The sequence below is a fragment of the Talpa europaea genome (genome assembly GCF_964194135.1).
Source record: "Talpa europaea genome assembly, chromosome: 12".
NCBI lineage: Eukaryota > Metazoa > Chordata > Mammalia > Eulipotyphla > Talpidae > Talpa > Talpa europaea.
This window is the reverse complement of record NC_140079.1, coordinates 28,473,743-28,488,404: the sequence shown is the minus strand read 5'-3', so window position 1 is coordinate 28,488,404 and position 14,662 is coordinate 28,473,743.

Genomic DNA, 14,662 nt, shown 5'->3' with positions numbered 1-14,662 from the left:
ATATGTTAAGATGTCTTTCAATCAGAAAAAAAACTTTTCTAGATAAGATACCCTCATGATCTAATACTTAACTCTGGTCAAGGCGATTAAAGTAGCAATTAATGTTTGCATGATTTTAAATTATGAGATACCATTGTACTATACTGTAACAAACATTATCCCCTTTTGTCTTAATAATGAACCTTCAAGTTAGGTAAATGTATTTTTCCAGTTTTTAGGTTAAAGAACTTTTACTTGCCTTCACACTCCAAAATTTTTGTATTATTCCGTACTGAGGAGAGGCTGAGGAAGCTAGGAGCTGACGACTCAGAGTCCTGGACAGTGGGTTCTTATCTTACCTTGTAGCTTCATTAAGATGGAGAAGGCTGAAATTTGATAAATTATAGGTCTAAATTGCATACTAGCAGCATAGTTTTTTTTTTTTAAGATTTATTTATTTATACAAGCACTGGGTACAGTCAGAAGCGTGGGAGGGTGAGAGAATTCACCAGAGCCAGAGCAGGGAGCAGAACAGGCAGAGTGATGAAATACACTGCTGAGGGGAGCAGCGGGCGGCAGGAGAGGTCTGCACTCCATGTGGGACCCTTGCCCGGTGGCCGGGGATTGAACCAGTGCTGCAGAGGCTGCCGGCAGCTTTGCAACCCAGCGCTCAACCACTCAACCGCTGTGCCACCAGGGAGGCCCAAGCAGCATAGATTTTTAATGAAGGTAGTAACTGTCTGGGCTCACCATCTTGCTAATCTGTTGCTAGTTTTGTTTTTTTTTCCATGCTGTCTTTCACTTTTGACATTGCAAACAAGGGACTGAGGTTGAGCAATGAGAATTTGAAAATGAGTGACAGGTGAGGCCTGCATGAACCTGTTCATAGAGTGAACTAGTTGTAAAGGGAGCACTTCGAACAGTATCAATATGCTTCTTAGAAAAATAAAAGAACATTTATTCCCGATTGTGCCAAAATGTCTTGATTCAGTCTGTGTTTCCAGGGTTGAACAGGTAGTTACATTGTTTTCTCTTATATTAAGTACATAGTGTAAAATTATAAAAAAAAAAAATTCCTGTAAGCAATTCTTTCCCACCCACACACACATTTAAAAGTCCTTGAATTTGAGGAAGCAGCTCACTGCTTAAGGTTCAGCCTCTTTTTATTATCTGGATTTGTGATTGTCCAGTCATAGTTACTGTTGTAGGACAGGGAGAGGGGCAGCCCAAACCCCGCAAACCTGCCTATTCTACATGGGTTCTGCCATCCGCCGCATCAATACAAAACATAGGAGACTTTAATGGGAAGGAACTTTAATAAAACTAGGAAACAATACAGGTAAGGCAAAGAGTCTAGTTTCTAAATGAAGCACCCAAAGTTACCCGTCCCCTCGTGGGTAAAAGTCCATCCAAATGGGATTGGCCCAGAGCAAGGCCCCAAGGCCTGCCACAAGTCTAAAGCATCTTCCAGTGGGGACCCACAGAAAAGGGTCACAAACAACCGGACAAGCCCGGAAGGAAAAGAGCAAAATCAACATCAAGATAAAAGCTGCCATTGTCACCTCCCCACGGGTCTCACCCACATCTGTGTCACCCAGTCCACGACCAAAAGACAAGCGTAGTTTCTTCACGTGTCTCTAGGCTCCATGCGCCTCCTCCAGGTCTCCTGGCTCCATCCTGCATCCTTCCTCAGTCTCTTCTTCAGCTTCTCCTCTTCCTGCTCAGCTCCACCCTCCCTTGGGTGGGGCAGGGAACCTCCCCCTTTCCTGGGGACCACCCTGTTACATTACCACCCAGAACAATCTGTAAGAGAGGCTTCAGGACCCAGAAGATCCACCTATAAGTCTCTTACTTAGTCACTATGTTATAGGACAGGGAGAGGGGCAGCCCAAGCCCCACAAACCTGCCTATTCTAAATGGGTTCTGCCATCCGCTGCATCAACACAAAACATAGGAGACTTTAATGGGAATGAACTTTAATTAGGAAACAATACAGGTAAGGCAAAGAATCTAGTTTCTAAATGAAGCACCCAAAGTTACCCATCCCCTCGTGGGTAAAAGTCCATCCAAATGGGACTGGCCCAGAGCAAGGCCCCAAAGCCTGCCACAAGTCTAAAGCATCTTCCAGTGGGGACCCACAGAAAAGGGCCAGAAACAACCAGACAAGCCCGGAAGGAAAGGAGCAAAATCAACATCAAGATAAAAGCTGCCATTGTCACCTCCCCACAGGTCTCACCCACATCTGTGTCACCCAGTCCACGACCAGAAGACAAGTGCAGTTTCTTCACGTGTCTCTAGGCTCCATGCGCCTCCTCCAGGTCTCCTTCTGGCTCCATCCTGCTTCCTTCCTCAGTCTCTTCTGCAGCTTCTCCTCTTCCTGCTCAGCTCTACCCTCCCTTGGGTGGGGCAGGGAACCTCCACCTTTCCTGGGGACCACCCTGTTACAACTACAGTTGCTAATTCAACAAAAGAGTCTGAGATATGTAGGCCAGGTAGCTCTCTGCATACAGGTGTGTCAGGGTGCATGGTGCATGTGCCACTGCCATTTGTCTTGTGAATGATGCAGTTGTTCAAGATGAGGCCAGAGGGAATCTTCTTGGAGCTTTGTAAATCCATCACTAACAAAGAATGGTTTTCAACATTATTTGATGAGTCATTTGTATCAATCTTGTAGTCTTAGTAAATTCATATTTACATACAAAGTTCATTCAAATACTCCTGATAAATGTATGGTACAGACTTACTTGTTATCATGTGACGCAGGAATGCTGGAAAATCAAGTGCCCTTGGTTGGCAAGGAAAACTACCTGAATTAAGGACTACTTCCCTTCTTAGAAGTCTTAAGACAGAAAACCCATAAATAATAGAGAAGCTGGTAAGTTGCATATTCTGAAGAAAGGCATAAGGATTCTTGCTGTTTTTGTCTAACAAAAAAAATTTTAGGCAATGACTTAATCACTGTATATAAACTAATACACAAGTCTTTATAAATTAATACCTATTAATATCACTACATCAGAGTAGGAGAGAATAGAGAGCTAATCTTTGCCCAGTGTTTACTGAATGCAGCGTCTGGCTTCACTATAATTAGTCCCATACTTCTAGAATGATTTTTCCAAAGAGTATTACTGCTGTGTTAAGATTTTTTTTTTAAACTATTTCTTTGCTTTTATTAGCTGACACACTTTCATTTTTACTGTCTTTTTTTTTTTAAGATTTATTTATTTATACAAGCACTGGGTACAGTCAGAAGCGCGGAAGGGTGAGAGAATTCACCAGAGCCAGAGCAGGGAGCAGAACTACCGAAGTACACTGCTGAGGGGAGCAGCAGGTGGCAGGAGAGGTCTGCACACCATGTGGGACCCTCATCGGCGGCTGGGGATCGAACTGGTGCTGCAGAGGCTTCAGGCAGCTTCGCAGCCCAGCGCTCAACCGCTGTGCCACCGGGGAGGCCCTGTGTTAAGATGTTTTCTTTACTTATTTTGTAAGAGTTAGCTAGAGCTGTCTGACATCAGAGTCACCTGGAGATGTTTATAAGCAGAGATTCCTGTTCTTCCCTTCTGTCTCTTGATTGAATCAACATGGTTAGGGGCTGAGACTCTGGAATTTCTTTTCAACTAGTTGAAAAGGCGATTCTGATAAGAACAGTTCATGAACTTTGGGAATTTCTTTAACTTTCACTTGATGTCTTTTGTAGGTCCAGCTTAACCACTGTTTGAGGCTTTTCTCTCTCATAATTAGTTCCCTTGTCTGTGTGACTTTTTCAAGATGTTTTAGTCAAAAATGACCTTTACTCTAGTAGCAAATATTATGTGTTTTCCCTCTATGTATATTATATATGTGTTGTGTATATATATATAGATATGGATATACATAAATATATATATGTGTGTACACATATAGTTAAAAGGTCTTGTGTTTATTGTCAGATTACTTCCCAGGTTTACTTCAATTTAAATGCTCATTTTTTTCTTTTAAAGATGTTTATTTATGCATACAAGAACTGGGGTACAGGCCAAAGGTGCGGGGGGTGGGGGTGAGAGGATTCACCAGAGACAGATTGGGGAATAGAACAGGCAGACTGACTGAAGTACACTGCTGAGGGGAGCAGCTGGCGAGACAGGAGCAGTCTGCTGCACCATGAGGGTAGCATCCAGGCCAGGAATTGAACTCATTCTGCAATGGCTGCGGATAGCTTCATAGGTTGCCTCTTAACCCCTTGCGTCAGGGAGGCCCTTTTTTTTCTTTTTTTAAAATCCAACTTTGTTGAGATATAATTCATATATGATGTACTCACATAATCTGTAAAGTGACTTTAGTATATTCACAGAATTATGCAACTGCCATCACAGCGAATTTTAGAATATTTTCATAACTCTCAAAAGAAATTCCATACCTTTAGCCATCACCCCTTATCCCCCATTTCACTTTAATCCCTAGGCAACTGCTAATCTATTTTCTCTATTAATTTACCTGTTCTGCATATTTAATTAAAATTTTTTTTTACATTTTAAAGGGACAGGTTTATTAGGAAAAGGAGAATGAAAAAAGAGACACCTGCATAGACACAGGTGGGCAGAGAGTTGCTGCTGCTGCTTTGTAAAGGGAAAAGTTTTGTGAGAAGCATCTGCATAGTCATAGATGGCAGGAGAGCAGCCTCTTTTGCCTATTTTATATAAATGGAATCATTCAATATGTGAGCAACTTCTTTCACTTAGAATAGCATTTTCAAGGCTCATTCTTTTTAAAATTGATCAGTGATTTTAATTATCACATGATTTCAGAGTTGTATGACTGATCTCTAATGAGTTGACAAAGCAACATTACAAAGCACAGAAAGTTCTACAGGTGTGTGTATGTAGTTTTGCATGACTGTTTAAAAGATAATCCTGAATTGTATCTTAGTTTGACTTAGTATTCACAAGCAAAGTTTGGTACTATCATATCTTGTCATGCTGAATTTTAAAAGCATCTGACCTATATAAAGCATCATCTGTAAGATATGAGAAGTGTTAAATATTCCATAAATCACATTAAAATGCCTTTCATTATGTAATAGGCAACATTTTAAATACAAGGAATTTTAATTAAATTGACCAAAAGGATAAATGGGCATGACCAGCTTATTTTCAGCCTTGCCTTAACCACACCTTGAACCACAGGTGAGTCTTGCTCTGTTTTATGAGACTGTGAAGAGATTTTTCTCAGCACTGAAATATACTGAATCAGAATTACTATCAAAATTTAAAAAGCAGATCATATCCATTTAACCATAAGCCAAACTTATTTAAATCAGGACTGTTCAACAAAAAAAATGGTTCTATCAACCATTCATGAGCTGAATTCTGGTGTACGAGTTTAATTTAAAAATGGTATACACAAAAACGTTGAGAATTTCTGCTTTGTAAAAAATAAGGCAGGGCCTCCCCCATGGCGCAGCGGGTTGAGCGCCACACTGTGAAGCTGTCTGCAGCCTCTGCAGCGCAAGTTCGATTCCCAGCTGGCCAGGGAGAGACTCACGTGGCGCGGCACACCTCTCCTGTCTTACCTGCTTCTCCCCTCAGCGGTGTCTTTGGTCCATCTGCCTGTTCTGCTCCCCCTCTGTCTCTGGTGAATTCTCTCACCCTCCCGCACCTCTGACTATATCCCCAGTTCTTGTATAAATAAATAAATCTTAAAAAACATCTTTTTTTAATAAAGAAAAAAGTAAGGCAGTGCCTACTATTACTCATTAGTAGCTTTTTGAGATAAACTATCAACTCTACCCTTTCTGACCCATTGCCAGTTCTGTACTTAACGCTGGGGATACACTTCTGGATTTTCTAAATACACCATCATTGTCTCCTCTCCCCAAAGGGCGCTGTCTATTCTTGTTGGCATCTGTGTAAGAATATCCAATGGCCTGACTCTTCTTCCAAACACACCACGAAAATTGACCCAGTCTTGTGCTTGCCTCCTTTTTTTCATGGGATATCACTGGTCATATTGCTGTACAAAAATCTTCTTGCCTTCCCAACATTGCCCATTTTTTATTGCTCTTTTGTTGTGCACCACACAAAGGTTCTTGCTTGGAAACTGGGTGTCCCACTGTTTTCAAGGTTCATTGTTGTAGATGTATAAGTATTTCATTTTTTGTTTTTTCCCCCCAATAATATTCCACTTTGTGGATACATCACGTTTTATTTATCCATTTATCAGTTTGTGGGCATTTGAGCTATTTCTACCTTATAGCTATTATGAGTAAAGCCACTATGAATATTCAGGAGTAAGTTTTGATGTGGACTTATGTTTTTATTTCCCTGGGGTTTATATTACCTTGATGATAAACTGCTGGGTCATTTGGTAACTCTATGTTTAGCCTTTTGAGGAATTACCACGCTGCTTTCCATAGTGTCTGTTCCATTTTACATTCTGATCAGCAGCATGTGAAGTGCCAGTCTTCTTCTCACCAACACTTTCTGTTCTCTGTTGCAATACCAGAATTATGAATAAAATTGAAAAGATTAGAATATACTACAAAAATGAGCATCAGAGAAACTAGAATATCATCAACTTTTACTTTTGTCTGTTTGCATGTCATACGTAAAAGCTGTTGTCTAGGTTTATGTTTGGAGTGTTCCAAACAGTAAAAGACACAGTATTGTAATTAGAGGCACAAAAGCTATGTCCAACTTTTATTCTGATGCTATAATATACTGTACATTTTCTTAGCTGGAAAATCTTCACCGATAGTGGAGAACTTACAATCTGCATGACTTGAAACTCAAGGATTTTCTGCTTACACAACAGCAAATAAAGAACTTGAGGTGCTTATTCCTTTTAACCCTAGGAATTAACATGAATTGTGAGAATGTATTAATCAGTTAATAACCACACTAATGAGAATTATCAAGTGCTTCCTATGTACCAGGGATGGCGTTTTATTTCTTTTATTTTGTAGTTTCACCTTATTATTTCAATTAGACCTTAGTGAATTATTGTTAAGGTCTTATAGATGGGTGATTAAGGCACGAGAAATCATTCACCCCTGGTCATGTAGTGAGTAGACAATGGCTGAAGGTCTGAATCCAGGTCACCTGGCTCTGAAGTGCTATTCCTTCTCATCCAAATTTATGCAACTGTACTAGGTGGAGGTGAGGGAAGAGGAAGTTTGGTCAGCAGCAGGCTGTCGGAAGGTCACATCCAGGCACCATTACATAAGGATTTACCCAGGGTGTGATGCATGAGGACATACTGTTTATGTGTGGTTTCCAGCAATTCTTTGTCAGCTGGCCTGAACCTCTGTCCTTCCTACTAGCTGAAAATGTTGGAGTCCCTTGAGGAAAAGTGAGAATATGCCACCTTGAGCCTGCTTTTTAACTGTTGTGACCCGAACTCCTCTTTCTATAATGGGGAAGGTGATATCTGAACTAATCTTACAGCGTGGGCATAGACACAGGCTGTAGATGTGAAAACATTCAGAGACTATATCATACATCATGATCTGTGCCTTAAGTTTTTTTTTTTTTTTTAAAGATTGATTTATTTATACAAGCACTGGGTACAGGCAGAAGCGCGGGAGGGTGAGCGAATTCACCAGAGCCAGAGCGGGGAGCAGAACAGGCAGAAGGACCGAAGTACACTGCTGAGGGGAGCAGCGGGCGGCAGGAGAGGTCTGCGCGCCATGTGGGACCCTCCTCCAGTGGCCGGGGAGCAGCCGGGGATCGAACCGGTGCCGCAGAGGCTGCGGGCAGCTTCGCAGCCCAGCACTCAACCGCTGCACCACCGGGGAGGCTGTGCCTTAAGTTTTAAAAATCGCACTTCTCAAAGAATTTCCTTTAGTACCATATTTGGTTTAGTGTATTGTTTACCTTTACAAGGACTGATAGGACTTGGATTTTGTGTAACCTAGAAGCATCTGAGTTCTGTGTGCTTTGTGTAGTTGGTGTGAGTGCAAGTTCGCTCAGATGATTCTGGTTTGCTAGTTTATAGTACCAGATAATGTCACATATATTTTGCTTTTCCTAGTTCATTTAAGTTCATGCAGATTGTAAGTTCTCCACTAACGGTGAAGATTTTCCAGCTAAGAAAACATTATAAACATTGATATGTACGCTTTGTTCTTAAATGTGGAAGAAGTGGTGTAACATCATTTTTAATGGTAATTTTTTATTTATGAGTGCATACAAAGAGAGTTTTTAAATAACAAATTTCCTTCTTAGGCCAATAGGATATGTTCAATACATTCATTCAAAAACAGTTGACCATCTGCCCTGTCAGGTGGCTCTTGGGGTTGAGGGTTCACATCACCTAGTCAGCTGAGGGTGCTCTCACATGGTTGCATGGGGAAGGCAGACACCGCAGAAATATATACATCATTTAATGGATGATAAATGCTCCAGAGTATTAAAGGAGAGAAATATAAGGAAGGGTGAGCAGAAAAGGGCCTCTGAGGCGGTAACATAGATCCTGAGATCTGAATGAGGAGGAGGTAGGCATTGGAACAGCATCCAGGCAGAGCTACTACAAAGTCCTTCTGGCTGGCTGGAGCCTCAGGGTGTGCAAAGCTGGGCAAGAGGAGGAGGGCTGGTGAGAACCATCAAGTGAGGGTGAGACAGAATTGCCAGGGAGATGGGAAGAAATCAGGCAGTGTTAGGAGAGCAAGAGTAGAGTCTTAAGGAGGGTGAGAGTATGCAGAGAAGTCAAGTGAGATGAGAATCCAGTGCACTTGACGGTAGACATTTAGCAATGCACTCACAGGACAGTTGTGGGGATGGAAGCCCAGTTTGGGTGGTGGGGACAGGCAAGGATGGGAATGGAAGTAAGGACGTAGCGATAGACTATAGACAACTCCGTTTTGTGTACAGGAGAGTGGGTCCAGGAAAGGTTTTGCTTAATGTAAGCAAAATTGTTGACATACAACATATATTTAGAAGAGTATGCCTTTTTAAAATTTTAATAAAGGTAGGCAATGCTATGTATATTTGCTGATGAGAATGTTCCTTCAGGGAGAGAAGAGAAAATGATGCTACAGAGGAGCCAAGGACCAGTGGACAGGCCCTGGGGTAGCTGAGGCGGGGAGATGGTCTTTGGTAGGACTGGGGGCCTTTCCACACTTGTAACCCATATAAAAGGAATAGTGAACACATTTAATTTCCAAGTTAAGGGGGTTGCACTTTAATAGCAGCACACTAATTTTAGATACTGCATTCTATGCTAAAGCTTTCTCGTGGCTTTCGTGCTCCTTGATAAAGAAATGACTTAGTCATACTTCTGGTTGTATCTAGATTACACATTATCATATCACACATGCCACACGACAGCCTTTTTCGTACTACTGTGTACCCATTACTGGTGACTACAAACTCTCAAAGTTTTGCACAAAAACACATAAGGTAAAAGGGGACTGTTTCTCTCAGTTTTATGTCCTAGAGATTTCCCTCATTTTCTTACCAAGGCTGCCAGGTCTCAGGGGACAGATCCTAGGGAGAGAGAATGCTTGCTGACGTAAGCCCAGCTCACTGCACCTCCATTTTCTGATTCTTGGAGTAGGCGTGGCAGCTGGGGAGCCAGTCAGAAGAGCTCAGAACCATCTTCAGGCTGGGTAGATGAATCGTCAGAGCTGGAGGACTGTGAAGGCCCCAGAATTGCGGCAAGAAGGAAGCCTGAAGTCCAGCACTGGTTTTTCCCTTCAGTGAATTTGCTCAGTTGTGCTGGTCAAGAAGCAAAGAAGTCAAACAAAAAGCAACTGAATAGGAGAGGAGATGTTTTGGTTGTCTCATCTTGCTGGGAAAACTGGAATTTGTCCTCCCCCCACCCCAACAAGAGGCTCCCTAGGGCACACCTCAAAATCTCCATTTTGTCCCTGGAAGGCCAGACCTAGCCACAGACCCTGTCTCAGTCGTTTTGCAGAGACTGCACATCAGCCTGGGGCCGGCTTGGTGGGACTGAGAACCTTGCCCCTCTGCAGCTTGCCTGAGGAGAGCGGGCCGTGGAGGGAGAAGGTGGCTTTCTTGGGAGAGGACATCATGAGGCTTTCAGGCGCCAGTGGTGTTTTTTTCTTGATCCCCATGCCTCTGCTTTATGAACATCCTCCAAGTCAGATGCTAACGATTTGTGGGCTTTTCTGCAGACATGTCTTTCAGTCTGCTGCTTTGAGGTTTCCACCAAAAATCTTTTGAGAGTAGAATAGAAGATTCCTGATAGATTTCCTTTTTTGAAATTGCCTTCACATTTTACCAGCCAACCAGCTTTTTCTTTGTAAAAAGGAAAAGACAAACATCAAGGTTGATCATTCTTTAGAACTATACTGAGTGCTAGTTGCTTTTGAACTCTCAAGGATTTTAATGTAGAATTATCAGGCCAAGACCCCCAGCAAGTTTCTCAGCCTGGGGTTTCCTTTGCTTTGAGTGAGTGGTTAAGAGTTCTTTTTGAATGATTTGATGGGGTCTGATGCATTGCTAACAAACTATTGAATGGTATGGGAGGGTCAATCTCTGTTTTTTGGTTGTACCTGAAAAAAGTTCTTATCTGAACTAGGATGAAAAAGCACACATTTCTTGGGTTGACTTTAAGAAAGAATGTTGCTTGCCTTTCTAAGACAGGAAGAAGGGCTTGCCACAAATGGATAAAAGCACCTTCCCCCAAATAGAAAACCTTTAGTTTGGTAGTCTCAGGAACTCTTTTGTGCACAAGAAAAGTAGAAGAAATTATTAATGGTGAAGATTTCTGCATTGGATGTGGAAGGACAAAGGAACAGACATATAGGGAGAGGGAAAAGAAGGCCAAGGTCACCATTTAGACCTCCTTGATGTGCTGTGTTGTTGCTTGCATCTGGTGTTCCTATTTCTAAACTTTTTAAAAAAAAATTAAAAATAAAAAAAATTAATCTTAATTCACTTCTCTTCGGTTACATTATATTGTCCTTGATGATGGGCAGAAACAAATTAGGAAAATTTCTTTAGACTATATTCTGTAATAATTTTTAGACTGTAACAGATAACTCAGTCCCAATATATAAAGGGTGGCTTACTCTGAAATTTCTGCTATCGTCTGCTCACTTATTCAGTGTCTGAGGTTTTTTTCTGGAGTTTGTTTCCCAATGGTATAATTTTTTTTTAAAATCTCAAACCTATATCTTTTAATTTAAATTTTTTTCATTTAAGAATATTTATTTTATCTTACTTTATATATTTTTACATCATTTTTCTTTTTTTTTATCATTTTTCATTTTTGCACAATGTACTAATGGCATAAAATTTTATCTGGAGGAACTTTTCTGCAATCTTGAGTATCTCACGGCTTCATTGTAACGTTCATAACACACAGTTAAATGTGGATGATGCCAATAGAAATATCTGGGGACCCCATTATTATAGTTTCATTCTTCATCTTTACCATCAGGCCTCTCTGTTTATATGGAAGTATTCTGAATCCACAGCAGCCTAGTTAGAAACATTTTTTACCTAGATACTTTTACAGAGCAGGGAGAATGGCACCCCAATAGCCCCAAAACTGCTCATTCTAAGTAGGTTCTGCCATCCACTGCATCAAAACAAAACATGTAAGACCTTTAATGGGAAGGAACTTTAAATAGAATTAGTGTACAACAAAGAAAAGACAAAGAATATAGGTTCCAAATCAAGCACCCTAAAGTTACCCATCCCCTCATGTGTGAATGCCCAATCAGAGTTGGCCCAAAGCAGGGCTTCTGAGGCCCGAAAGCCTGCCAGAGGTCTAAGGCAGTGCCAGGCTCAGAGGGCTGTGGCTGATGGTGTGTTCTCGGGTGGCTAATGGAATAGGGAGTATCCTAAACCTTGCATTAAAAAGTATGGAGTGCTTCTGGGTATTTACTCAAACAATATGAAAACACTAATTCCAAAAGATATATGCACCCCCAGTTTCATTACAGCATTATTCACAATAGCCAAAGAAAAGAGACAACCCAAGTACCCGATGACAGATAAGAAGATGTGGCACACGTATGCAATGATTCCAGTACTTCTCAGCCATTAAAAAAAGGTGAAATCTTGCTGTTTGTGACAACATGGGTGGACCTCGAAGGAATTATGCTTAGTGAAATAAATCACGAGGAAGAAAGACAAATACTGTGTGATTTCATTAACTCATGGAATATAAAGAAGACAACTACAACAACAACAACAAATGAACAAATAAAATGAAAAACAAACCCAGGGACTCTGACAACAGAATGGTGGTTACCAGAGGGAAGGAGGAGGGAAGAGATAGGGGGTTGATTGGTGGGTGATGGAGGGAGACTGGACACTTGGTAGGGGGAGTGGTATGATAACAAAGTTGCTGAGGTGAAAGATTGTAGACCTGAAGCCTATACAGTAGTGTAAACTAATGTTAACTTGATAAAAAGAAAAAAAAAAGTATGGGCATTTGTTCTGACTGAGCCTTTTCTATTTTTTCAATGTTTTTTTATTTTTGTGTAGAAGAACTGGGGTGTAGGCCAGAGGTGCAGGGTGTGGTGTGGAAAGATTCACCAGAGACAGAGAGGGGAGCAGAACAGGCAGATTTATTGAAATACACTGCTGAGGGGAGCAGCAGGTGAGACAGGAGAGGTTTGGTGCGCCATGTGGGTCAGCTCCCTGGCCGGGGATCCAACTCTGCTGATAGCTTCATAGTGTAGTCTTAACCCCTTGTACCACCAGGGAGGCTCATACACATATATTTTTTAAATTAAATGTGGCAGTCATTTGTGTTTCTGTATAATTTTGTGGTTACATTTTTTACTTCTCCATATGTGCAGATGCTTCACTTTTTTTTTTTTTTTTTAAATTCTGAGGGCCACCTTTACTTTGCTGGACTATCTATTATGGTGGCTGATAATGTTCTCTCCCTTGATTTGGGCTACAGAGGGTAAGACTGTTTCTCTAACTGGGAATTCAAGGACAGTAAGCTTAAATAATAGCAAAGCTAAGATAAACAGCTTTTGCACTATAAGCACTCTCCTGATAAAAGATTCATCTAGATCTTTCCAACAGCTACTCCAGTGGAGGCAGAGTAGTGTAGGAGTAAGAGAGCTTTGATTTTTTTGCTGTCTTTCATTTGCTGTGTGACTTGAAGTGATTCATTTAGTCTCTTTGGCTCTTGAGATTGTTACCTATGAAATAGAAATTGCTCCAGATTATTGGTTCTCAAACACACACACACACACACACACACAATTCTAGAGCTGGGTCAAGGTGTCATTTATTTATTTTTAGAGATTTAATTTATTTATGCATACAAGAACTGGGTTGTAGGTTAGAGATGTGGGGAGAGGGGGCAGGTAAGAGGATTCACCAGAGACAGAGTGGGGAGCAGAACAGGCGGATCTACTGAAATACACTGCTGAGGGGAGCAGCATGCCAGACAGAAGAGGTCTGCTGCCCCATGTGGGTTAGCTCCCTGGTCAGGGATCGAAGTCATGCTCCAGTGGTTGGCCATAGCTTGATAGCACTGTGTCTTTAATCCCTGCACCACCAGGGAGGCCCAAGGTGTCATTTATTAAATAAAAATGGATGAATGGAATTTTCTTCACTTTGAGTTTTATTTCATGAAATTTCAGTTAGCCTTTGTTGATATTGCTGCCAATCTCCTGAGCCAGCACAGAGGTGACAAATAAGCAAAATTTAGCAGAAAATTTTCAAATACAAAGCCTTGCTTACTTGATGGTTTTTTAAAAAAAAATTAAGTGAGATTAGATGCCATTTTTATATAGCTGACATAATGGAGTTATTTATGCTCTGTAACACAGGTCAAATGGTCTATAACACAGGGCAAATGGTGTAGACTAGTGAGCAGCTAAGCACATGAACTCAGCCAGCTGGCTCAGGCTTGTTTGCACCTCTGTCACTTACTAGCCTGTTACCCTGGGCAAGTCACTTGAACTTTTCTTTCTCAGCCTCTTACCTATAAAGTGGAGATAATAATGTACCTGCTTCCTAGGCTATTATGAGGATTAATATATGTAAAGTATTTTAGAACATGCCTGGCACAGAATAAGTGCTATCCAAATGTTAGCTCTTGTTACGTAAACAAATACATCAATTTTTCGTGGTCCTTAGCAAAGAACACTGACTTCAGAAACCTGTCTTCTGAACATATTTGAGAACCACTAGCTTGAATTTTTCTTCTAGAGCTGAAATTCTGTTGGATTGGATTCCACATAATTATTTCCTCACCCTTTTATCATTGCCTTAATGAACATGCTTTTTTCTCTATCATTTTCTAGTTAATAAGTGGGATAAATCCTAACAAGGACTTCGGAAGAGTTTCCTTTCTGTTTCTTGACATGAAGGTGTTTTTGCATTATGTGCATTGGTTACAATGATTTTATATGTTAAGTACTTAACATACATTGATTGGTCCTTTGTCCTTATGGATGAAGAAGCTAAAGCTCAGGGAATAAATAAATTGTCAAAAACTCTTAAGTGGCAGATCCAAGATTTTATGCCAAGCTGGCTGCTTCTAAAGCCTGCTCTAGGCAGATCCAAGTTCCTGTTCTGATGGCTGCAGTATTTATGGTAACTAATCTTTAGCAAGAGCTAGCATTATTCCTTTGAATGGAGACTAATTTCTATGCAAGTATTCCTGCAGGATGCTCTTTTTCTATTTGGGTCAGCAAAAGACACAATATAGCTGTACATATTCATTCAAAGAGATGTGAAAGATTAAACAATTACCAAAAAATTAG